This window comes from Neolamprologus multifasciatus, chromosome 13 (assembly GCF_963576455.1).
Source record: "Neolamprologus multifasciatus chromosome 13, fNeoMul1.2, whole genome shotgun sequence".
Taxonomy (NCBI): Eukaryota; Metazoa; Chordata; class Actinopteri; order Cichliformes; family Cichlidae; genus Neolamprologus; species Neolamprologus multifasciatus.
This window is the reverse complement of record NC_140451.1, coordinates 26,003,883-26,029,066: the sequence shown is the minus strand read 5'-3', so window position 1 is coordinate 26,029,066 and position 25,184 is coordinate 26,003,883. Positions and strand designations below refer to the sequence as shown.

At 36.7% G+C, this 25,184-nt stretch overlaps 1 protein-coding gene across 1 annotated transcript in view; it reads right to left on the bottom strand.

Annotated features, from left to right (window-relative positions):
• Positions 1-123: 123 nt before the first annotated feature.
• The window catches only part of anapc1 (anaphase promoting complex subunit 1), a 155,367-nt gene continuing 130,306 nt past the window's right edge, over positions 124-25,184 (bottom strand). The window contains exons 54-55 of the mRNA XM_085183667.1: positions 20,365-20,409; positions 124-12,058 (exon numbers count right to left, since the gene is read on the bottom strand). The gene's annotated coding sequence lies outside the window, so the exon portion shown is untranslated. The remainder of the gene's footprint in view (positions 12,059-20,364; positions 20,410-25,184) is intronic.

Here is a 25,184-nt window from a genome sequence, read left to right as displayed (position 1 = left end):
CCATCATTTTCAACATGGGGAAAAAGACACGGCTATGAGAACCTGCTTCCTGCTCAGCACTCAAATATCACTGCCTCAATGTAACAGAGGTCAAACTAAACCAAGTCGTATGTTTTTCATGGGGTTTTTGTTTTTTGTTTTTATGTGTGTGTGTGGAGGGGGGTGGGGTCATATATTGACTATTAATTGACTATTAAAAGTGTTGATTTGTCAAAGCTTCTTTTAGATTATTAATTTGCCCATAAAAATAGTGTATGCTTCTTTTTTAATAATTAACAGCCAAATGTATAAATTCCATAGGCTAGAATAATTAGTTTATTAATTAATCAGAGCAAAACAAGTACAAGGAAAAAGTAGGTGAGACAAGCATCCACATCAGGCCTTGAAATTCACAATTGTAGGTACAAGACTACATGTAGTCTTCCCACTTCATGTTGTAGAATGGAAATGTTACATGTTACAAATCTTACACATGCAGAAAAAAAATTCCAGGCACCAATCTTTATATAGTTAAGGGAATAAACCAGTGTATATCAACATTTTCTAGGGTCAGGGTTTTCTAGGCATGACTCACTTTTCACGTAGTTTCTATCCACTCGTGTTAATGCCAATTCCTATGAATGCCAGAGTATGGATACATTTAAAAAGTAGAAAAGAGAGGAGTATGTCTTTCTCTTAAAACACAGAAAAGAGGAGCTCTTTAGGTCTGGGGTGTCTCCAAACAGAAGTGGAGTCATTGCATTCCTACAAGGAGGCGCCTGTTAAGCTCTTTAACACCATCTAAAGAAGTTCCCTAACATTGCTGAAGTCATACCTATGACTCAGGACGGATTAGTGGAAAATTTTTCAAAACCCTGCACAAAACATGGGAATTTTAGGGTAAAAACCATTTTTTCCTGATGTAGTATATTTCAGGAGAAGTGGGGAAAAAACAGTTCCTGTCATGTAAAATGTGTGCACATTTCTGATGAATGACATGTTCTCAGCAATAATGACTTTTTAAAATTTTACTACATGGTTGTAATGTGTGACAATAGCCATGAAGCCCACTCGCCCCATGAATGGCAGCCTGTTAATGGTTTTAAAACACTGTAGTGTTACTCAGCAGTGTCAGTCAACCAGACCAGTTAGTCCTTAAACTGTGGAACTTAATCGCTGGTGTAAAACAATATTTCTGATTAAAAATAATAAATAAATATTTTTTTTTAAAAAGTTTCTCCATCGATTACGAAATTTGATCGGAGATACATCTAAGTCACAACTACAGACAAACAGTGTGAATCACAAATATCTCTTGAATTCCTTTTTTTGTTCATCCTTTCAACCTTTGAGCAAATAATTCCCTGAGGCATCTCCACAGTGCAATTTATTTTGCCAAGAACCAGCAGCTGCAAACCACAACACAGCACCACCTCTTCTGTAGCTGCCTGCAGTCACCAGCCTTTCCATCTCATGATGATGAAGTCATAACCACAAAGTGCCTCAGCAACATCTCAACTGGAACAAACCCAGAGAAAAATATTGTTAGGATGCAGGGCAAGACATGGAAAACATGGAAATGATCCTAAGTGTAGGAAAAGACATAAAGAAACTGTTAAAACATAAGGAGACGCTGCATTAAGCGGTCATCTGATATTATTAGGCATCATTAGTACTGTAGTTAGAAAAGCACACAATGCAACACAATCACAATCACAATACATTTTCCAACATCAAAAATAAATGTTTTAGAATAAACCCTTATAAGTTAGCTACAGCACACACTACAGCACTTGTTGGCACCACATGTGCATTCTCGTTATATGCAGCACAACCTGAGTTGCATTTGCTGACTTCAATTACAATTACACATTTTGAGTTATGTTCATGCTCAACGTCTGATTATTTTCTAAAAAGCCTTTGGAAATTTTCCTTTGAAGGATCAAATGTCTTAGTTAGACTTACAAATCCTAGGAGATGAGGGCATGTCTCCCTCTCAACTGATACCACACTGACAACATTTTTAAATTCATCAAAAATCAATCTATTTATAAAGCGCTACTAGATTTATTTACTACCACTTCACAACTGTTGTTGTGAAAAGAACTTCATCAAACAATTCACAGGACTGCTTAAATAGCAGCATCTTTTTTTATAACTCTGAGCTCTTTCTCGGGCTACTACACACTGCATTACTGATGATGGTTGGTGCATAGTAATGTATGTATCAGGCTGACATTCAAATCAAATTCATATCAAAGCTGTAAGTGTCTCCAACATCTGAACGCAGAAGCCTACTCCCTTTTAACCAGAGTGGCGGCTGAATCATCTCTTCAATTTGCGACTCAACAGCAGGAGGAATATTACTAACCAGTTTAAGTTTTACTTGCTATTTCATTTTGTTTTCTGACCACATTTAATCATTAGAACTAGTTAGATTTATGTTGAATATTTTATGAGTGTGTTGATTTTTACCTTCATTATTATTTACTCCATATTCTTTAGTTAATCAGAGTATTTTGTTAAAAGGTGTACATAAAACACGAAAGGAAGGTATCTCATTGTGTCAAGCACAAGAATCTTGGTCACAGCGATTGCTCGCATATTTTAGAAATGTTGCATTTATCTCACACGGAGCGTTTCAAATTCGAGTGAATAGAATCCGTCTCAGGCGAACGGTGTGCTTGTGTGTGCGTGTGATGATATTACACAAGAGTAATCCACATACAGCTCTGAACACAGTGGCAGACAGAGCACCTGCACCCTCAGGCTTTTCTCACGGGCTATTGACGCATAGCATCGCGAGGCCTCATAAGGAGACTTATCAGTGTTTGAGCCACATAAGGAAGTAGTAGTAGGAAGTAAGGAAGAGAACTGGAAGGTATCTGAATATCTGCCGCCGAGGAACCCAGGGCTGCTCCGTTTCTGATTCTGTTCAGTCTGCGCTTTATGACACATATCCTTTGGCAATATTCTGTAGACTGTTGTTTTAGTATATTAACCTACTATAATGCTGAAATTAATTTCAATTACATATATAAAAAGATCTAATATACACCTATTCAAAATTTTTCACCCAAAAATATACTTGACAACAACTACTCCTGCATGCTAAAAATTGATCCCAAGCCCAGTGCAGTAAACTGTGACTGTATGTGAAACGTTGGGAGTGACGCTCTGCTCATATTTCCTTTTTAGATACTAGAACTGAACAGCATAAAGACATGCAAAGTTCTTTATCAGAAAGTATACAGTTTAAAGTTTGTAGGTTTTTAATCTTTAGACATGTCTGTAGAGTTCACAAAAGTTTATGAAATGTATCATTTTATGAGCTATGTATAAAGCTAAATTATGCCACTGAAACGTAGGCTACCGCACAATTTGATCTCTAAAATGTTTCGTTCTCAACTGTCCTTTTTCGTATGTAGTCATTAGCAAAGTTAGGAGACTTAACTTTTTCAAACTTCAGGAAAAGTGAGCTTCTGTGCTTCTGTGCACTTAGAGTAGATAAGTACCGCCTTTGCAAACACAAACACAAGTCTAGACAAAAAAAACAACTGGACTGCAAATGTAGTGGATGTTATTTCTTTACTACAACCTAGTGTTTATAAATTCACAGAAACATCTGTGTCAAATTGTCCAACATCTCTGTAGCTTCCCACTTTGGCTCCACACACACACACACACACACACACACACACACACACACACACACACACACACGGCAACGATGATCAAAACAAAGGAAAAATTGGGCTGTGATCATGACTAAAAATACAATGTAATTCACAATCCAGAGATCCAGAGATGATTCTCCACTCTTATTAAACTTATTGGTGTATGTCGTTTCTTTTTCCTTCCTTTTTCCACAGACAAAGCCTCAGCAATTAGAGAAGTTAGGTTTGGACATGAAAATAATTAAAAAGACACTCACTTTTCAAAGATATCCTCCCATCATCTATTCATTTTCATGTTTACGCCAGTTTGTCCAGACTACTAGGCATAATACGCTGGCAATCTGCTTATAGGTTGTGCGTGTGTGTATTCCACTAATATTTGGAACCTGGAGAAAAGTTTGGATAGCTACCTTTACCCTGACCATTTAATCTAACAGATTAGCTTGTTCATCCTTAATTTATCTGAGACTTCTCACAAGCCTTACCAGCTCTGAAGCAGGTGAGGTCTAAGTTATTAGCCTAGACGTCTAAAAAGAAAAACTGTTGCATAAACTATTGGTTCAAAAGAACCTCAATATAGAGGAAACAGTCTGCACCAGTGAACGCTCACTGTGAGCTTCTAAGTCAAAGGCATTAACCAATTATAAATTGGTGGTTATTTCTTCTGTTACACAATCTTATAACACCCCATTGAGCATACAAGTATAATCTCTGCCAAGAAATACAGTTAAATTATAGTCAGTAAAATATTACAGGCCTGACATTGAATGTCACGCTCTAACTTTGGAGTTGTTAAAATAATAAGTACTTTTTTATAATTAAAAACAAAGTTTAATGCATGTGTGGTCAAGGTTAAAGTTTTTGAAACTTGTACTTGCTTAAACAGAATTTACCATATCAGATTTAGTTTTAAGGCTAATTATTAGGATGACGGTTGCTGTCTAAGTCACAATGGACCCTGTCTGCACAGTCTAAACAGACTAAAACAAAGTGTTTCTGTGGCTCCATCTGAAGAAAGAGCCTTACAGTTTTGGCTACACAACAGACAATAGGAAACCTAGCTTTGTGGATCAGTGGAAAAGATGGAAAAAGATGAAAGTTGTTAGCAGACATTTACGCTTAAGGCCTTTAGCAGATGAATTTTTTGGAAACCTTATGCTTAGTTGCAAGTGTTTTAACTGAGGATGAACCATATGTTTTCTGTTTGATTGAGGTTACTTTTTAACACAACATGCTGATCATTAAGACTCGTCATTCATGTTTCCAGTCTCCAGTTCATTTATTATTTTTACTATTTTTGTTAATTTATGTCTTATTTCAGCAAGAAATACATGTTTTCTAATACAGATCCACTTGCAGCAAGGAATTTCTAAAATCACCTGTTTTTTTTTTTTTTTCACAAATAATGTAATCATTTGTATTTCCTGCTCGTCTCTGCACACTATGTTTAAAGAGCAGCCGCTACTAGCATTTTACACAACTATAAATGTTCTGCTCTTGGCTTTTATTTAAAATTAGTTTTGGGAGAAACGACACAGCTAAAATCCCCGGAAACTGAGCTCTCTTATGTAAGTTTGCACAATATAAAACAGACACAGTATACAAAGTGTACACAACCACATTATTAAGACAAATCTCTACAGTTGTCCCCTAACTGACAGGATCTCCTCCTGAGGATGAATGTCTTTAGCCATCTTAAAGTACCATAGGTGAACACTGTGATTAAAGACTTTGTAAGACGTGCAACAAGATAAATTACAGTCTTCCATTTATAACCCACCCTTTCTCCTCACACTGCACCAACTACAGGCCGGACGGCTAGAAATTTTTTTTGCTTTGGTGATGCTGTTAATCATTCTGCTAAGAGCTAAGGAGATAAATTAGTCTGTTGCCCTTTTAAAGTGGAGACCCACTTAGTTTCAGACTCGGTATTGCTGTGAAAGACATTTCATTTCTACTACAAGCTGCATTTTTAGGGTTTGAGATTATTGTCAAAAGCGTAGCTGCATAAGGTCGGATCTCAGGACACTGAGAAAAAACATCGTGTTTTATATCCGTTATATAAATACCCTTACTAATTTGTACAATAGCCCCAGAGCTCAAACTGCTCACACTCGCAGCACTTTAACCACAATCTGCTTCTCCTCAAAAGTAAACAACTTTTTGAAGAAAGCGGTATACAACGGGAGTGCCCGTTCACTCCAGTGATCCTTTTCTTTCAGGACAAAAACACAAGTTTGATGAATAATTTACTGAAGGTACAGGACTAGATTAACCAGTCTGATGGATGAGTGGGTGCTTTGTCTTCCCTGTTTGCTTTAGTGGATCTGCATTTAGCCCTCTACTGAGTGCATTTATCAAAATGAAACTGAATGTGTTAAGATATTTAACAATATCACATCTCTCTATGAATAAATAAATAAATGTTAATCAGTTCATTTAATGGCATCATTGCTGTGCTTTCTAACTTTTAAATATGAAAGGTTTCAGTTTTGACAGATTGCCAAATGAATCATTAAGAAAATTAAGTTTAGTGTTCATCTTGACACTTTTTTTTTTTGATGCGATAAAACCAAAGGCACTGCTTTTAAATTAAGAATTTGTATCTTTAAATTGATGCCTTTTGTGTGTTTGTTATTGATGTGACAGCAGATTGAATTTGTCCCGATATGATGTGCATTAGGCAGATTTAGTACCCAGTATGCAGAGTAAAGGTAAACTCATGAGACTGGGACTCAAGGAAATGCGAAACTAAGCTGGAGCTAGAAGTGCAACCCTAGAGTCAAAAGGGAAACCACAGAAGAAAGGCGCACAGAGCATGTAGGAGAACACGACAAGGAACTGAGGAAAATTGAAGGCTTAAATACACACAAAGTATCTGAGGAGAGGACACGGCTGTGGAAAACGAGGCACGGGTGAAGAGAATCTAACTAACAAGACAAGGAACCACAAAACTGAAGATGAGGGACTGGCAAAATAAGGAAACAATGAAACATTAGAACTCCTACACTGAGGGAAGGCTACGAAAAATAACAAGACACTATACCAAATTACCCAAAGCAGAATGCTAATAAAAAAAAACATCAACTCAAACTTTGGTAACTATTGTCCATGATGTGAATATGTAAAAATTTTGTTTCTGTTCTGTTTGTATATGTGTGTTTTTGCTGCTGATACAACCAAATTTCCCCTTGTGGGACAATTAAAGGATTATTCTATTCTATTCTATTCAGGAAACTAGAACTCAAGCACAAAATCCAAACATAATTGTAAGCACACTGAATATCATAGATAAGAAAAATCTTAACTGAAATAAGAGAACAATCTCAAAATACTGAGTCAATGACCCAGGAGCCATGACAGAATTTTCTTAGGATACAAGTTATTTTACTTTTAAAGAACAATGTCAGTGCTCGATTAAGCCGAAATGCACTGAAGCTGTTCTTTATATTAAAAGCACTGCTGGAGCTTTAACCTCTTCAGACTTTGTGCTCTTTTCCATGCACCTTGTATGGAGCTGTAGCCCTCTCTCTTTCAAGGAAGATAAATTTTAGCAAAGCTTAAAGCTTTTTTTGTGTTTTTGACAAAAAGAGCAGGAAATTTGTGCAGTTTTGTTGCATATGAAGACTAAGTTCCATTTACAGTGAGAACTGAAGTGCAACAGCTTTTCTCTGCCTGTTATTCATGATCTTGGGAGATAAAAAAGAAATGTATCTGTACTAATTTAGTCTTTGCTTTTAAACCAAGATAGCCAAAGAGAAGTAAACTGCAAAGAAATAACAAAAATAAATAAATAAATAAATCCCGTGAAAGGAAGAAAAAAAACTCACTGGCCCCCAAAAACAGATCAAATACAAGATGAGAACAGAAATCTACACGACACGTGCTCTAAATCCAGAAATGCAACATAAAAAAATGTGTCATGAGAGCTCCTGAGCGATTCCATTTCTGGGGCTGTTTTTTTAAGAGCTGTTCCAGACAGACAAGCGTAATTGTTCTAATTCTAACCTCATTAGGTTTTGATATATTTCATGAAAGAAAAGTAACATCTGTCGTATCTCTCAATATAGGGAGTGGTTACCTTTAAGCACTTTCTAACTATCATGCTTACCTACGCTCAGACAGATGTAGGGGGCAGTTTTGGGGTTCAGTATTTTGCCCAAGGACACTTCAGCACTAACCTTCTCATTAGCATACAGTCCCATCTGCCTCCCAAGACACGGCCGACATTCACTGGTGGCCATAACTGGCTGCATACTGTCAATGTAAATGATAAGTTCTATTTAGACTTTTTTTTATTGAAGTCAGAAAGATTCAGGGTCCAGAAACTGTAAACAAAACAGAAAAAACAAAATGATGCAAGGACATAATGTTCCAAAGAGGAATCCACATAATTTTCCAGTATACAGCACCATCTGCAGTACTGCTATGACAGCTAGGTGTTTACAGTGTAACAAATATACTGTGTTTTTTCTGTGAGGGCTGACACACTAAAGGAAGAAGGGATTTTCTTGCACTTTCAGATTTGGATTGAAGGTTGGGCAACTGAAGCTAACTGATGTTCACTTTTAATTTATTATGTGCAGCCTGTGAGTGTTAACACAAATTGCTTACTGGTTAAAGATCAAAGGTTATACCATGGGATTTCTCAGTTAAATCACTCTATTCATTATCGGTGGAAGGAGATGAAGCAGCTTGATGGATGAATGAATTTGTTCTCTTATTGTCACTTTTGATAAATTGGAAACCTGCATCAGCGATAAGCAGGTTTCAGAGTACTTAACACCAGATGTATGAATTGGCTGGAGATCAAAGGTGAAAACAAGGAACTTGTGCAGTGGATAAGTTATCCTCCTGTCAGTCCTCTCTGGCAAATTGTTTTCCTTTTGTGTCCGTATCTCTCAATTTTACTTCCTAATAAATGTGTCTAATTTGGCTAAGAACACACACCATAGGCAGTTAATAAAGTAAGGTGTGTATATATATGCAAACACTGGAAAGCACATGAAGAAAAACTACTATTAATGTTCAAACTAGCAATGAGGCAAGCTTTCAGAGCTCAGAGATGCCCATCGTCATAGAGCATGCAGCAAAACAAATCAACATTTTAAGTTGGCTTACTGATCCCTTGTGATCAAATGAAGCAAAAGCCGCCTACAACAGTGCAGAGAAACCACATAACATTTAACACAGCTCAGAGCTTTGAAAACAACAATCCTGTCAAAAAAAGCCTGTTTGCTTGGTTGATTTACAACACACACATGAGCACAGTCCTTGATGTTCACTTTTATTTTGTATTGATTGAAAACGTAACAAAAAAACATAATTTCTATGATTTTATTTGCATTAAACTAGCCCTGGTTTTATTTCACAATATGTTTCTTAAGTGCTGAGAGTCAGTCACATTTTGTTTTAGCTAATAAGTATATTTTAATATCTACACAAAGGGCTAGTGAGATACTGTAATGAGACTGTGCACTTGTGCATAGTGACTGTAAATGTCTTATTTCATAATTTTCCAGTTGAAACTACAAAAATAATGCAATCGCTTAATTACTGTATGTCTATGTGAGTCTATAAGTACTCTGCTAATAGAGCAGGAGTGAGTGATTTATTTTCCACTGGACTTGCTTTCCGCTTACATTTTTACAGAAAAAGGAGTTCACTTGCTGACTCGAAAGATGGATGTGGAGATAAATGGCTCAGCCAGAGACCAGAACGAGAGAGTTGGGACATTTACCACAAATTGTGATATGGTTATGCACACACACACACACACATACACACATGCACACAGCTGTCAAAACAAGTGAAGGAATAGAGGCTGTTTTGCACAAGAGGGAAAATCTATAACATCTGCTACTTTTTTGCTTATTGGGTGCATGTATACTTGCATTAGTCATTTTGTAGAGTCATAAAATCAGTTTACACAATCACAATGTAGGGACTCCGCTAACTATTAGTAAGGAAAAATAAGTCTCCTGTAGATGTAAATTAATTTCGGGGAGAAGGCTTGGTTTAAGGTAAGTAGTGGTTATGGTTGGGGCGAGTCTCCAGGAAGTGTGCCAGTGTCCTCTTAAGTGATGCAAACACAGCCATGTTTGCACATCTGTGCGTGTGGAAGAGTGAAGACTGGAAACCATCATACTACACTTGCTCTCACGCACTCACCCTGAAGAGAGTTGGCTAATTAAATTATGTGGCTGTCAGAATAAGGCTTTGCAGGTCTGCATTCAATTTTCACTTTTCATTTAAAAGAATTAAAAACACAATACTGACCAAACCCCAGGGACTGGTCTCTGTGTAGTGTACTTTATTCTAACTATTGTGACTAAAGCAACATTTCTAACTTAATGCTGATCTCACTACAACTGTGCAGTTGAATCAAATCTGTTAAAATAATGCAAATTATGTTAACAGAATGTAACATCATTTACAGGCTATTTCACATTAATATTCAGGGAATGATTATTGTACAGCTGCACCATTTCTGGCACCTGTTTTCCATTGTTAGACCTCCGATTAACAGTACAGTTAAACTTATGCCATACTATAACTTTGGACACAATAACACTGTTCCCCCAAATGCGACAGCCTAATTACTACTTGACGTAGTTGCAAAGCAATCTTGTTTGTATTTCCTTCCTTGTCTTGTATTTCTGTCTTTATGATCCAAGGTGAGTGAAGTGAGCACAATGCAGGGTCTCGATCCAACAGAAAGTTATCCAGCTATCATGGAATGGTTTGCAAAACTAAGGACATTTATCTCGTGGTCACAAAACTGGACTTCTCTCTAGATCTTTACCTTAATATGTAAAGTGCCCTTTATTCATTTTCAGATGTGATTATCTATTCTTGCATTTGTTTTTGACTGCAGTAACCAATTTAGCAGTTTTGCCAACAGTCTTTGTAAGAGACATGAGATTAAAATCTACAAGCAAGCCTCTTATACTTGATATGTTATGCTTCCTTATGCAATCCTTCCAACAAACTGTCAGGAAAAAATGAGCTGCTATTGTCACACACTCCCCACTTAATCACACTTAAAATTACTGTGATAAAGGTGCAAACGTGTTGTGGCTGGTGGGACAAATCACAGTAATCCAGCACAAATAATCACAGTTTTATAATCAGTTATGTTTATGGGAGTTCCAGAAAGACATTTTTTCCCTTTCTTTGACAAATAGGTTTACTTACATTTGGCACTACAAAGAAACTTATTATACGATCTCAAATAAATTTGTAGTTTTTCTTACTTGCTGCTCTTTTTTTTCGATTCAACTTTCACCTTTTTTTGGAAATATTCCTTAAAATTATTACCAGTTTCATATTTATGTCACAGAGACTGCCTCGGTTTCTGGATAGTCTCTATGAAAACACACAGATGTATTTTACACACATACTGCGAGAGTTGCATTTTTTTTGTCCCTCCATCTGACACCTTGACGTTTACAATATTGACCATTAACACGCTGATGAATGAACAGAGTCCACTTTAGTTAATTAATCTGAGCTGCTGCAGTCCCACTAACAGTCCACCAGCAACGTCGAATTGACTAAAATACAGATGGAGTAACATCATTTCTTTAATGTTTCTCCATACGTTTAATTTTTCATATTATACACAGTACTGGATGTGTTTTGTCCCTTTGCTTAGTGTGAAGAAAGCAGATTTATGTTGGTCGTACTATAATTTTTTTCAGCCAGTCTTGAAGAAGGCACACAGGCTCTCTGCTCCACACTGTATTTGCACTATTTTAAACTCTATGCAGGAGTTTGTTGAAATAGAATATCAGCAGGCACTAGAGATAAGGTTTGGTGTTGCTCAAAAGCACACACAGAAGGAATCACTGCATTGCCCTGCTGTAATCTGCATACAGAAACTGAGAGACATTGTTGGAGGACTTTTGATACCCTAAATGACTAATGAACTACAGCTTTTACTAATTTAGGCAAAATATAACAATATCACAGAACTGGTGAGATGAAATGAAATTACTCCTAGCTCTAGTGCTCACATTGTCTGCAAGTGCGAGCTGGAGATGAGCAGACTTCGACAAAATAGGGTAATGTCAGGTAGGTGTATAAATCACTTTAACTTAGGGTCAGGAGTTTCCCATGTTTGATCTTGACTACACTCGCAACTATATAATCCATGCGTGTAATATGCATTGCCGACACACAGTAGGAATAGCGAAGGATTAAAATCAGATAAACATATTTGATATTTTCAACAAGGCACTAATCAGACTGCCAAGTACAGTAGTTTACAAATGTGTGCACTCCTACCAGATGAGCTTTGCTGGGGTGGTTTCCCCACCGCTTGTCAGGATGGGTGAATGTGGTGGAAACCAGTCTGATAGTCCTGCGGTGAAACTGTTTCTCAATCCTGCGTCTTAGACCTGCAAAATAAAAAAATCCCCACTTTAGCATATCACCTCAAAGAATTGAGTCCTGGAAACACGGCTTTCAAAACAAGCAGATATATTATCTAAAGAGTCTCAAACTGTAAGACAAAGACATTGGTATATTTCATTTTTAATGATGTTTAAATATAAAACAAATGTCTTAATTTAGTTTTCTCATTTGTTTTTTCCAAGTTCTTAGGAATTCTGGAATCTCAGTGCCGCTAGGTTTTCTTCTAAAGTGTGCATTTGCTGTGACACATATGCTTTTTAATGTAAATACACCGAATATAATTGTCTGGACAAAAATTTGGTCAGTTTTGTCCTTAATCTAGCATCGGTAATATACCATAGCAACACTAAACCATCCAAGAAGCCAATATACCACCATTATGCACAATTATACAATCATACTAGCAGAATTGCTATAAAAAAATATTTAGTCTGTTCCGTGTTTACAACGTGATTTATTTTGCAACATTTAAAATATTAAAGCTTAAATAATATGTTGCCCAAATTCTTTGATGTTATCGTTTTGTAGGGTGCAATATGATATCACAGTCCTTTCAGCTGACTCATAAACGTCTCTGTATGAATGGTGCAAAGTTTATGTGGAGGTATACGCACACGCACGGCACAGTTATAATTCAGAAACACAGTTTCCGTACAGAAAGAGCCGCGTGCATTTGTCATGTGCAAAGCACCCGTTATTTACGTGCAATTTTCTCACGGAAAACTGAAATGACGCTGTCTTCATTGCTACGCGCAATTAAAACTTTCTGGAGCGACGCCAGGATGCCCTCACTGCTGGAATTTATCGTCTCTCACATTTTAACCACTGAAAGATGCCGGATGAGTACACATCGTTTCATAATTAGGTGAAGCATGCATGTTCCAATAACACTGTACATGGGTGATGGGTGCAGTAACTGATGACAGAGTACCAAAAAAAATATACACGTATAAAATCTTTATAAAAAAATAATTTCCAGAAAACCACGCACACTTGGATCAGACTACCTGACTTTCTCTGAAAATAGTACACAGGTTTTAGAGATGTTCCAGTAACTCACACACCAAATCACACAAAGGTTTGTTGTTGTTGTTTTTTCATTTAAAACAAACAACAATCTCTAACCACTTAACCTTCCTACATGGGTCAGAGAGAAAGTGATAGGAACCCGGGTTTAACATTTTGTGCCAACAGTCTTCTGACTTAGTTTCTCACCATTCACATGTCAGTGCATTGTTTGACACATGAGACCATGTCTGAAAAGTCATCCCACACACAGCAGACAAATGCAAAAAGCCCTTTTTGTGTGGGTGTGTTTTAACTAAACATGAAGCCTGCTTATGTGTGAGAGACAAAGAGAAGGTGAAAGAAGCTCAGATGTGGGCGGTCAACTTTTAATATTCATATCTTCCTATCTTTCATTTATAAAGGAATTATTTAAAAACTTTGGAGCGCTATTTATATCCTTTTGTATCCTGTTCCTCCTTTGTTTTGGCCTTACGTGGTGACATTTTCAACAGTAGGACACAGTTTTCCCTCGAGAATTCATAGCAGAAATACTGCACTGAATCATTGATGAATTCTTTTTGTACTTAGAGATTTAAAATGACTAGTTGCAGAATATGCAGCACACTAGATGATGAGTGGTTGTTAGGATAATTTGTTTTTTTACACATACTCACACACACCAGAGCTCCTCTAACTACACTGCAGCAGTACAACCCCAGCAAACCTGACTCCTTATTCTGAATTCACAGGACCACCGAGGTTTTTATTTGATGCTTTTGCAGAAAATCTGACCCAAAAAAGTTGGACTAAATCATATTTACAGGCATGAATCATCTGTGTTTCCAGTGCTGGAAGGCCATGACTGTAGAAACAAGCATGCTATTATTTACAAAGCTAAGCTGTCTATTTACAGATGATAATTGACAAAACCTAAATGAATAAAATGTAATCTATGGGGTGCTGGGATAGCAGAGAGGTTTGAGCAGGTAACCCATATGCTCAAAGACTAATGCAGGGGCCTGGATTCAATTCTGCCCTGGACTATTTTTTGCGTTACATTCCTCTGCTCTCCTTCTCCCACTTTTTCCTGTCTGCCCTGTCCAAAATAAAGGCTAAATGCTGCAAAATAAAGCTTTAAATATCTAATCTGCATTATTAGTTTTCCTTTCAAGATCATCAGCTGAATCGCTGCTAATAGTGTTCTATATACATTTTAACACTGAGCCTGGTTCTGCCGGAGGTTTCTTCCTGTTTAAAGGGAGTTTTTCCTTCCCACAGTCGCCAAAGTGCTTGCTCATAGGGGCTCATATGATTATTGGGTTTTTCTCTGTATGTATTATTGTAGGGTCTAACTTACTATATAAAGTGCCTTGAGGCAACTGTTGTTGTGATTTGGTGCTAAATAAAAAAAAATGAAGTCAATAGAGGAATAAACTTTTTACAATGTGTGCTTTACTCATCACCAGCACACATTGTAAAAAATGTAACTCATGATGCAGAAAAAATATTCCATTACTTATTAGCTTACATACTGAGACCCCTTTCAGCCTTTCAAATCGTCCACACCCACAGCTTAAATAGTCCACATTTAACACCGAAAGTAACAGAAAAACAACACATTGTGGTTTAACGATATCAACTGCACCCAAGAGCACTCCTGTCCAGCCCTCACACCAAATGTGAAGAGTTCTCATGCCCTCCTACACTAACATGAGCAGATCGTTTTTATATGCAGGCAAAGCAGTAGCTAAAGTTAGCACACCAGATTGAAACACTCAACAAATATAAAAACTTCAAATTTCCAAAAGGCTCTGAGCTTGGCGAGTTCAGCTGCTCCACATTTGTATGCTATACCTCCACCAGTATCTCTTTAAAACAATAAACCAACTCCCATTGATCTGAAGCTGCAATTACAATAATAAACAGAGGTGAAAATAGTTATAACTACAAGATACCAACTCATGAAAGTTTTTCCAAATATTATCTGATGCTTTATAGAATGAAAAATAAAGGATAGGATAAACAATCGACACATTAGCTGATTATAAACTTCTGAATTTTAAGTTTTGACTCCCCCACATCAAAAAGACACTTAGTCAACCATCAGTAAAAATGTTATCCAAGATAATGAACCATAATTGGTGGCATTCACTATACAGCTAAATGAGTCACTAAGCACAATCTGCAGATCTGTATGATCAAAGTCTTTCACTGACCTTTCACAAACAAATTTTTGCAAGCATAACAGTAATGCTCATCTTGTAAAACCTGTTTTGGTGGATAATCCCATCACGGAGATCTAACCCGGTCTCCAAGAAATTTGTGAACTCGACCAGAGTTGGCCGGAGGTTTTTTTTTGTCAACGGCACAAACACCTTCCATGCTGGATCCAAAGCAGATATCAGTGAAATGCTGAGCAAATCAAATGCACATAATAACAGCAATTTTAAGCCAAAAAGCAGAAAGGTGGGAATTCATCCTGATTTCACAGAAGTGAATGAGAGGCATCAGACATGATCCTTTTCATTGCTTTGCTTTGTAATCACAAGACTTAAAGTAAACATATCTACAATATTTCACTTTTAGCTCCCAGGCCAAATTTAAATATAATATTTTTGCTGTTAAAATAAGCCAGCCACAGGGGGACCTCAAGTCAGTGTATTCCTAGTAACGATCCCAAGCCTGGACAAATGGGGGGAGTTTTGTCAGGAAGGGCATCCAGGATCAAATCTTTGCCAAATCAAAGACCCCTAAAAAGAGTAGCTGAAAGAAGAAGATGAGAGCTCATTTTTGAACCAGTACAGGTCGAGTATTGTGAAAATATCTAATCAAATGCAGAAGGCCCTCTAATATTTCACTACAGAAAGCTACCAGTGGTTTGTAATAATTTCTTGGTCCATAGTTGAGTCAGAGGTGAAATATACATGTAGGAAAAATGAATAAGTTTGAAAAAGGCCTCAGAGTTTCTCCTTAAATTTAATTAGCATCATCAAAATGTTCAAAAGTGCGATAGCATTATCTCATCATTCCTTTTTTTAGATTGTCAAGGTAGCACTAACATTTATCGACTCTATCATTTAACATTTATCACACCGTTTGTTAATCCTTGTTTGTGTTTTCCCCCAGAGTGTTTTTGTGATCTCTCTATGCCCTCCTTTTTCTCTCTTCTTTCCCCTTCATCCCCCAACAAGTTACAGCAGATGGCCGCCCCTCCCTGAGCCTGGTTCTGCAAGAGGCCTCTTCCCGTTAAAAGAGCTCTTTTTTTCCCATTGTGGGCAAGTGCTTGCGCATAGGGGAATCACCTGATTCCTGGGGATTCTCCTCAATCTTTAGGCTTGAGGTGACTATAGTTGTGAATTTCGCACTAAATAAATCTAACTGAACTGAAATCTAATTATTAAAAAATATTTTTAAGACTGTGTTTTTAAAGTGTATCTAATACTAATGCTTCCTTTCCATGAAGAGAGAACTGCTGAATGATTCATGTTACCAGTGACCTCTGTCTTGACCAAAAATGCAGCACATCCTTTTTTTGTGGAAGTTTAACTTTGAAAATGACACACAGTGCATGATGGTACTTGGGTACAGCCATCAACATCTGAAAAAATATGTAATGTCTGGTTTCACTTGCATTTAGAACTATTTACTCAGAAAACTGTTAGTTGTAGATGGTAACAAGCAGTGGCTGACTGCCTACTGGGACATTTCCCCGTAGCTCGAGGGTCATTTTGTCCTGCTGTGAACAGTGGTAATAAAACAAGCATGAGTCTCAGAACACACCGAGATAAACTCTGTGCTCTTGCCACACTATCCACAGGAAAAAACACACCCATAAATACCTTCCAGTCAGTCCCATATATTTTCTATTTACTAATTGGAATAACATTCCTGGCATGTGTACATAGTGGACAAATAAATTGCACCTCACTACTAAGGGTGTTGCTAACAAATGATTGTATTGTGAATAATCATTTTAACTCCAAATGAGTTACTGATAACTTTATAAACACACATAAAATCATAATTACTTCAGTGATGCTTCTATTGACCTACTTTCAAATAGTTATGGCAACTAACTTTTCTTGTTCACTCACGTGTTGAATTAAATGTTAATTAATTACTGACTGATTATTATTGTTTTGTTTTTCTCATTTTCTATAGATTCTGAAGCAATATGGCCAAACTAAAAAATTTTGTGAGCATTACCTGCCTGAATTTCGTTTGTTTGGTTGTTTTTGTGCAAACAGAGTGGCCTGGGATGAAGTAGAGTTTCCAGCCTTAATTACTGCTTCAAGTACGTCTTTCCGCTGATGCACTTCTAGTATAAGATGAGAGGTTACAATGGTATTTGTGCTGTTCTAAACAAAATACGCACTTAAGAGAACACATTGTTTTTAATAGTAAACCGATTCTGCGAGCAAACAGAGGCCTCCTGTAAAAATAGCATGTTGGCTGGTAAACAAAGCGGCTTCAAAAAGGAAGTGAGAGGTTTAATATCAGTGAGTGACTCAGGCAGCGGAGCACAGGGAAAATCCAGAATCAATACGTTTCAGTTCTCAGTATATGCTGTACTGTGGCATATTTACATTTATCTGAGGTTCCTATGCAGGTCACCGACTATGTTGACAATAGCAAAGTGGTTCCTAGAACTAAAGCCTTTCATGGCGATAACAGCACGCAATGATGAGCCACTGAGAATAAGCCAAAGTTGGGACTAATATTCAAGGGAATCTTTAACTTTCCACAACAAAACTTCAAAGAGCACAGTGGTTCCAAACTTTCTGCTGCTAATGTTTTTGTTTGCACCTTAGCTCCCTACCTGCAGATTTGCTGCCAACATTATCTTCACGGAACTGTCGACTCAGAGAGCTGGTTTAGAGTTACAGAGGACTGAAGCCGAGAGTAGAAGTGATAGTGAATGCTGACCTATTTTTATAGCTCAATATATGGTACGTCAGCAAATGCCCTTTGATTCATATTACTGTAGAGAAATGATCAGTACGTCAGCTAGTAACTAATATAATGAATTCCTTAATAAAAATGATACTATGGTGATGGGTAATGAATACTGAGGTAGTTACTGGTGGTTTGCATTTAGCTGTTAGTGATACACACATAAAACACTTATTTAACCTCCTGGGACCTGGCGTCCACGTATGTGGACATCCCATTTTGGGCTGTCAAGACCAAAATACTAACTTTTGCTCTACAAGGGCCTGATATCCACTTACGAGGACATTATACTGCCACTGTTCTATCAAAATTTTAAACAAATAGCTTCATATGTGGATCTCATTTTTCTCAGAAACAACATAATTCTTTGTTTTTACATTCATCGGGTCCCAATATGCCCAAATATCAAAGAGAAATTAAAAATGCATGCCATGGAAGAGGTTAAGGAAAATAGAAGTGAAATAAGTATTGATTTTACTATGACAGCTATTTACTTTACCAGAATGAAGGTACAGGTAATTGTTCCTACATTTATAGTGTTTTTTTAATTGTTTTATTGCCCAAATGCTTAACGCTTTTAATTGTAAAAGCGTTAAGCATTTTTTTTTAAAAAGGGAACATGGTTGCACGCTCTAGAGAATAGTTAAAAGTCCTAAAAAAAAGCTGAATAGGATACAATTTGATTAAAAAAAACAAACTCTGCAGTTCCTACATCATTGCTGCGTCCCAAGATTTCTTTTAGGTTTAATGATCTGCACTTATAGACAAGTGGGTCATACAGGTGCCATGTGTCAGTTAGGACGGTGTAAGGGCTTTGAAATACTAAAAAACGTTGACACCCACTATTCAAATGATACAGATATCATAGTGCTACAACCGAATGAACCCAACGTAAACACAGCCGTAGTGAAAATGGTACTATGGTACTCTGACAAACAAAACTACATGCTGCTATAATCAGTATCAGTACAGCCAGCCTGAAGTATACCACTGATAACTTGAAACTGCAAGAGTGTCATGTAGATGTTTGTTATATTGTGAACAGGAGGTGAAATCCAGACATGAAAAGATAACTATCTGAGAGTGTCATTTGAATTTCAGTTTCAAGAGGCTGAACTTGCCCAAAGACACACCTATACAGATTACACAATAAGGGCTTGGAAACAGATAATATTATATGTGAATTTTTTATATCCTTCATATAGTCATTTTTTAAAAACAAGTGGCAGCGGTGTAGTTGCGCAGACTACTTCATCAAAGTAAAAGAACATTTGACTTATTCATAATAACTGGTAAAGTAAATTTCAGCCAGCTGAAATTGCCAATAGCTGAATAGATATCATTGTTTAATATATCAACACAGGCCTTTGTCATAGTGTTTACCTCAGGATGTGAAGTGTTGATGCCTTAAGACTCAGCGATCTGCGGCATATTTTGGTCATAAAACGTTGATATAAAAATAAAAATATTTATTTTATCACACACAAAACTTTCAAAGGCCTCACAAAGAGCATCTAAATAACGCAGCTCTAACAAGGTCTTCATATAAAATGCTGACAGCCAGCATCATTGCATATTATAGGAAATACAATATCAAAAAAGTGTTGAAAATGCCATTTTCAAAATATTGTGTAAGTCTTGTGTTTTGTTGACACAGATACAATTTCCTCCTCGTCAGCCTCATCAAATCCCTCCTCTTGCAACAAAATGTATATGAAAAGTAAAGGCAGAAATCTGAAACATGTTTCTAATTCAAAGGTATTTGCGAGATAGTCTTGCATGTGCAGTTAAGAGGACCTTGCCTCTGCAGGACCCAAATAGAAAAAAAAGAAATAAAAAATAATAATAAAAACCACACATACACAACATGAAGTAACTTTAAAGAGCTATAAAAAACACGAGTTTGATAGTTTAAAAAAAAAAGACTCAACAACATGGTGATGAAGCTATAAACAAGCCTCTCTTAGTTCCTGAAAAGTTGACTTCTGGCAGATGTGAAGCCTTTGTTTGACGTCAGCATCTCTTAAGTAGATCTTACAGTAAGAGACCGAGTCTTTACATAAAGCGACGTTAGTGATTATCTAAAACAAAACATGAAATCTTCTCATGGCCCTCAAACAACGATAAACAGTCTCTGATTTGAATGTTTAAATGTCAGCTGGGCCAAACGATGAGCAGCGAGAAGAGGGAACAAACCCTTTCACACGTCCACGTGCATGCAAATATATACGTGCACTCTGCAGCCCACACACGCAGGCCACTGTACACATTGAAACTGCTAATACTCACACATGCATTAATACTCACACAGAGTAAAGGATCAACTGACCTAAAAGGTGTGTAAGTAAGCTGACCCCAGACCTCATGGACAGTTCTGCATGACAAAGAGACAAATTAAAATTAGTCAGGAGGTAATTTTGAACCACCAGATCCTGCTACAAGAGCTTCAATGGACCTTGGCATGGATTTACCAACTATTTGGAACTCTACTGGAAGGCCCAACGTCATTTTTCCAACCTATTGTCTTATTTGATGTTTTTATGATGTTGTTCAGTCTGAAAATCTTACACAGTTGTTCAAATGAAGGCCAAACCATATGATTCAAATCTATTACTGAAACCATTCAGTGACCCCCTAGAGGCCTATGAGTTGGAGTATAATGGGAAAGATCTCACCCATCAGAAAAAAAATGCTTCGCCGTGGGATAAGATCCTGTCACTGTAAGGGTCAAGAGTTCAAGTTTACAAATCCTCAAGTCTAGGAATGTTTTCTTCAGGGCTAGAAGCTATTATTTTAAACGTTGTGGGAGCTTTGATAATTTCAGTTGATAGGGCTGTGTAATACAGCAGCTTTAAATCTGACTGTAGAGGGAATAATGTGGTTCACAGCATTTTTGACACTATATCTATATATCTATCGATATATCGATAGATATATAAGAATCTTCATTTGACACGTGTTACAGACTGATAATCCTTTAACAGCACTGAAAGTCTAATAAAAATATTATTTTGTTGCCAGGTGTACTGACACAAACATTAACAGTTTGTAATGTTAAGAACTGTGTTCAAGTCCACTGATTTTAGTGTATTTGTTGTATCCATTACTTTCTGCAGGCTTTTCTATTAAAATATTATTAATCCTTATCTGCAAAAAGCCAGAAGTAACACATGTTATCATTATATTTTCCTAAAATCATGTACTCTAGAAACGTATGGATGATAGCAAGTGCCACATATAAACACACATGGACAAAAACATGGGCACACATACAGCTGTGCAAATTACTTTGTATTTACAACTAAGGCAGAAATTCACTTAACATAACAAAAACAAAACTGTCGTATGTCCACATAGACAACAGTATAATTATTATTAGTATACTTACTTACTATACTGTACATGCAAACATATTGAGAAAGCTACAAAACCTGTTAACCTGTTAAATTAACACAAACACAGCTGCTCTACTATCAGCCAACATACACATTCACAAACGCATATACACAGGAAGCATACTATTGTCTGCTGTTGTTGCTGTTATGATTTTCATTTTTATGTTGACAGTTTGTAAAAAGTACACACACACACACACACACACACACTTGCAACAGCACATCAATGTCTTAGGTATAGCAGAAGTACTAATTTTACATAAGTTGCAATGTACGCACATGTAGTGCACATATAGACAGACATGATAATATGCACACACCATATGTGCAGGCTAAAAATATAAACACTGAAAAAAATCTGAAGCACATGCTTAGAGCAACACACGGTGGCATATTAACATAGATAACTGCCTTTATATGAAGGCAAGCACATGCATACTTAGAAACACATATAGATGTATGTGCTTCTAAGTATGTTGTACAACAAATATGCACAAATACTGCACGTAGCTTTACAATGGCACAAAACAAAAATGTGTGGATGCACTCACACACCCTTCAGTATTAAATGTGCACTGAGCAATGAAAGCAGACAAACATGAAGAAAATAGAAAAAAATATATACACACAGCTATGCACACACTATGTTGACATAAACAAAAACAACTACACATGCTGAAATAAAACTACATATTTGCCCAGTCACGGTGCAAATATGTAGTTTTATACAATATGTAGTTATAAATAATTAGTACAGATTTTAAGCGCATTCAATTACAACAATTACTTCACACACAGATGCAAATGTATATTAATCTCGGCAAGGACAGATACTAAGAGACATAAAAAGACAAAAGAATTAGAGATATTACTGTGTATACAAAACAAAACACACACACTGTATTTAAAAAGTCATAATAAATACCAGAGAGCTGGTGTACACTAATTCAGAGACCCCAGTCCCATCCCCCACCCTCCACAAAAAAACAAACAAAAAAGAAAAGCAGCCACAAACGCACAAACTGTATAAACACAGATCTGCAGATATATTAACAAAGGAGGAGTGTACTGTGCACATACACGTACATATAAATATTCACTGCTAATGTATACGACCTCAGATATGCACTAATCGGTGTATGTCTACTGATCTACTGAGCACAGAGATCAATACATATGGTAGCTGTGCAAACAGACACACACACTCACACACACAACACATACACGGAACAAATTAGCGACTGATTAGTCAAACAGTTACTGATGGCAACAAAGTGATGCCACCCACGGACACTGAGCATGCAACACTGCTTGTCTGAAACCATAAACATGTTTATATTTACTTATTGTCTCATTTTAGACCAGAGAAACTTTTCATACAGACTCTGACATTTAATATCTTAAACTAACCACTGTGTGGGAGCACTATAAGAAAACTCCCTGCAGCAAACTCTGCAGCAAATGATTAAGGTTATAATTAAGATAAGAGATTGAAGTCAGCAAAAGGAGCAACTAACTCACCAGCTGTCAGAAGTAATCAACAACCTGACAGTTGTCAAATATTTTTTTTCATCTTAAAAACTACATCACAATACAATTTAAGCACAAAAGGGTTATAAGGAAAAGGTGGATATTTATGATAAATATAAAACAAATTTTCATAAAACGATTAAAATGTTTTTTTCTGCATTTGAGTAATCAGCACAGGCAAATATAACCAGCACGAGCAGTCAACTCAAACTTAAACTACTCTAGAGGGACAAAAAAATTCTGAATTGCTGTTCCAATGAAACTGCAGTTAACAACTGGGTCGCCAGTAAAATTAAATATGATCAAAATTGTATGTGCAGAACGTGCCATAAAACGGTCTCATTTTGAAACTACTTGTCTCAGTCATAAACCAGAAAGAAATAATCAGATATGGGTGACATGAGACGTGTAATAAAAAATATATTTAAAAATGGGGAAAAACACAAAGAGAAAGGTGAAAAATAGTGAGTCAAACTGACTCTGGCACGAGTCATAATTCTGCTGGATCATCACCAGCAGGATTTTTACTGATCTGATTGTCAACAGTCCAAAAAAAAAAAAAAGAAGCTAAACACAACTGACAATATTCAGCCTCCCTCATTTTCACTCTTTTTTTCTTTTTCTCTTCTTTTTTTAAGCATGCATTTGTTGTTGCTGAAAAGGTTAAAAGATTTTTTTTTTGTTTCCAGTCGAAACTGAGTGGGCAGGCAGCGAACCGAACATTCACAAGGCAAATTTCCCCTGATGCTCTGGTAATATTATCACTCCAAAGCATCATAGTTTCAGAATGACTTATGGATTTATTTATAAGAAGAAAACAAGTGTGACACCAATTAACTCACAATCAGTCACAGGTTACGGCTCACATGTTAGTTTTGACCATTTTGAAACTGACATAGATATACTCGAAAAACATATTCGACATAAATAAAAGGTCACGTTAGTGTCTCAGTATCTGCTTCACTTTCAATATGACCTATCATTTTAGAGATAAGAGTGTGGCAGTGCTCATATTGTATAATTTATATTGTTCAATTTGTTCATAAACAATAATTTAAATGTCAAAACTGGAATTTAATAGTTACATAAACACTCGATAAAATACTGACTGTTTCAGCACAGGAACCCTTTGTTTCCTAGTGACAGATGAAACATCCCTTAGTGGAGGCACACTTTCATAAATGTAGTTTGGACCTAACAAAAAAAAAGAACCGTTTGCCAACATTTAACACCACTCCACCCACAGTTCAAGAGTTTATATGTCACCTTTAAAGAATCATCGATCAAAGTAATCTCATTCTGATTCAGAGTTTCACTATTACTGGTCGTTTTATTTATTAAAAAACACAAACATGAAGCAAATAAACCACACGCTGTGCTCACGTCCAGATTTATATAATTACTTAGCATACTCTTGTACAACAACATTGACAATTTAACTTGCCTTTCACACTCAGGGACACGGAGTAGCATTCAGGGGCCTATGACAAAAAGAGCAGCCAGCCTTCGACTACAATTTTCTAGCGTCAGACTAAAACCGTGAACACACAGTCAAATCAGATTTGAGGTGGACAATTTTTCCCCAGACAGCAGAGACCAAGTTTGCCTTCGTGCGATGTAAATAGCTATTGCTGGAGACGATCATCCCCCCGACCTATTTCACAAAAGACACCTGATAAACATGACATAATCCAGCATGACTACGTCGCCTAAAAATATAAAGGAGAGACAGACCAGCTTTACGCTGCATCATTTACTATCAAAATTAGTCAGAGAGCAAAAGAGAAGACGTTGAGGCTAAGCTTTGAAGCGATCAGGCGCGGTGTGTGTTTCAAAAACTCAAAAGGAAGCTGCGAGGATGAGACAACAGTCGCTGAAATCTGCTTTTCCTCTCTCTCTCTGTCGCAGATGTTTTGAAAGAGGGGAAAAGTATACGAGAAAAAAAAATACAAAAAAGAAGCAGAAAGGGAGTTGTGACCAAAATAAAGAGCTTCCATAAATAAGAGCAATCTAATAATTTCTGCCTTTAAATAAACAAATTAAATTTAGCAAAAATGCATTTTTGCCTCTAGGAACTTTACTTCCCTACATTTGAGTGTCACTGATATTTTAGCCTGCCATGATACACAGAAAAAAATGAGAAACAAAAACGAAAGTAAAAAAGAAGACTGGTGACTTAACAATTTGAAACAGGTAAAATTATATTCAAAAGAAATGTGGGAAG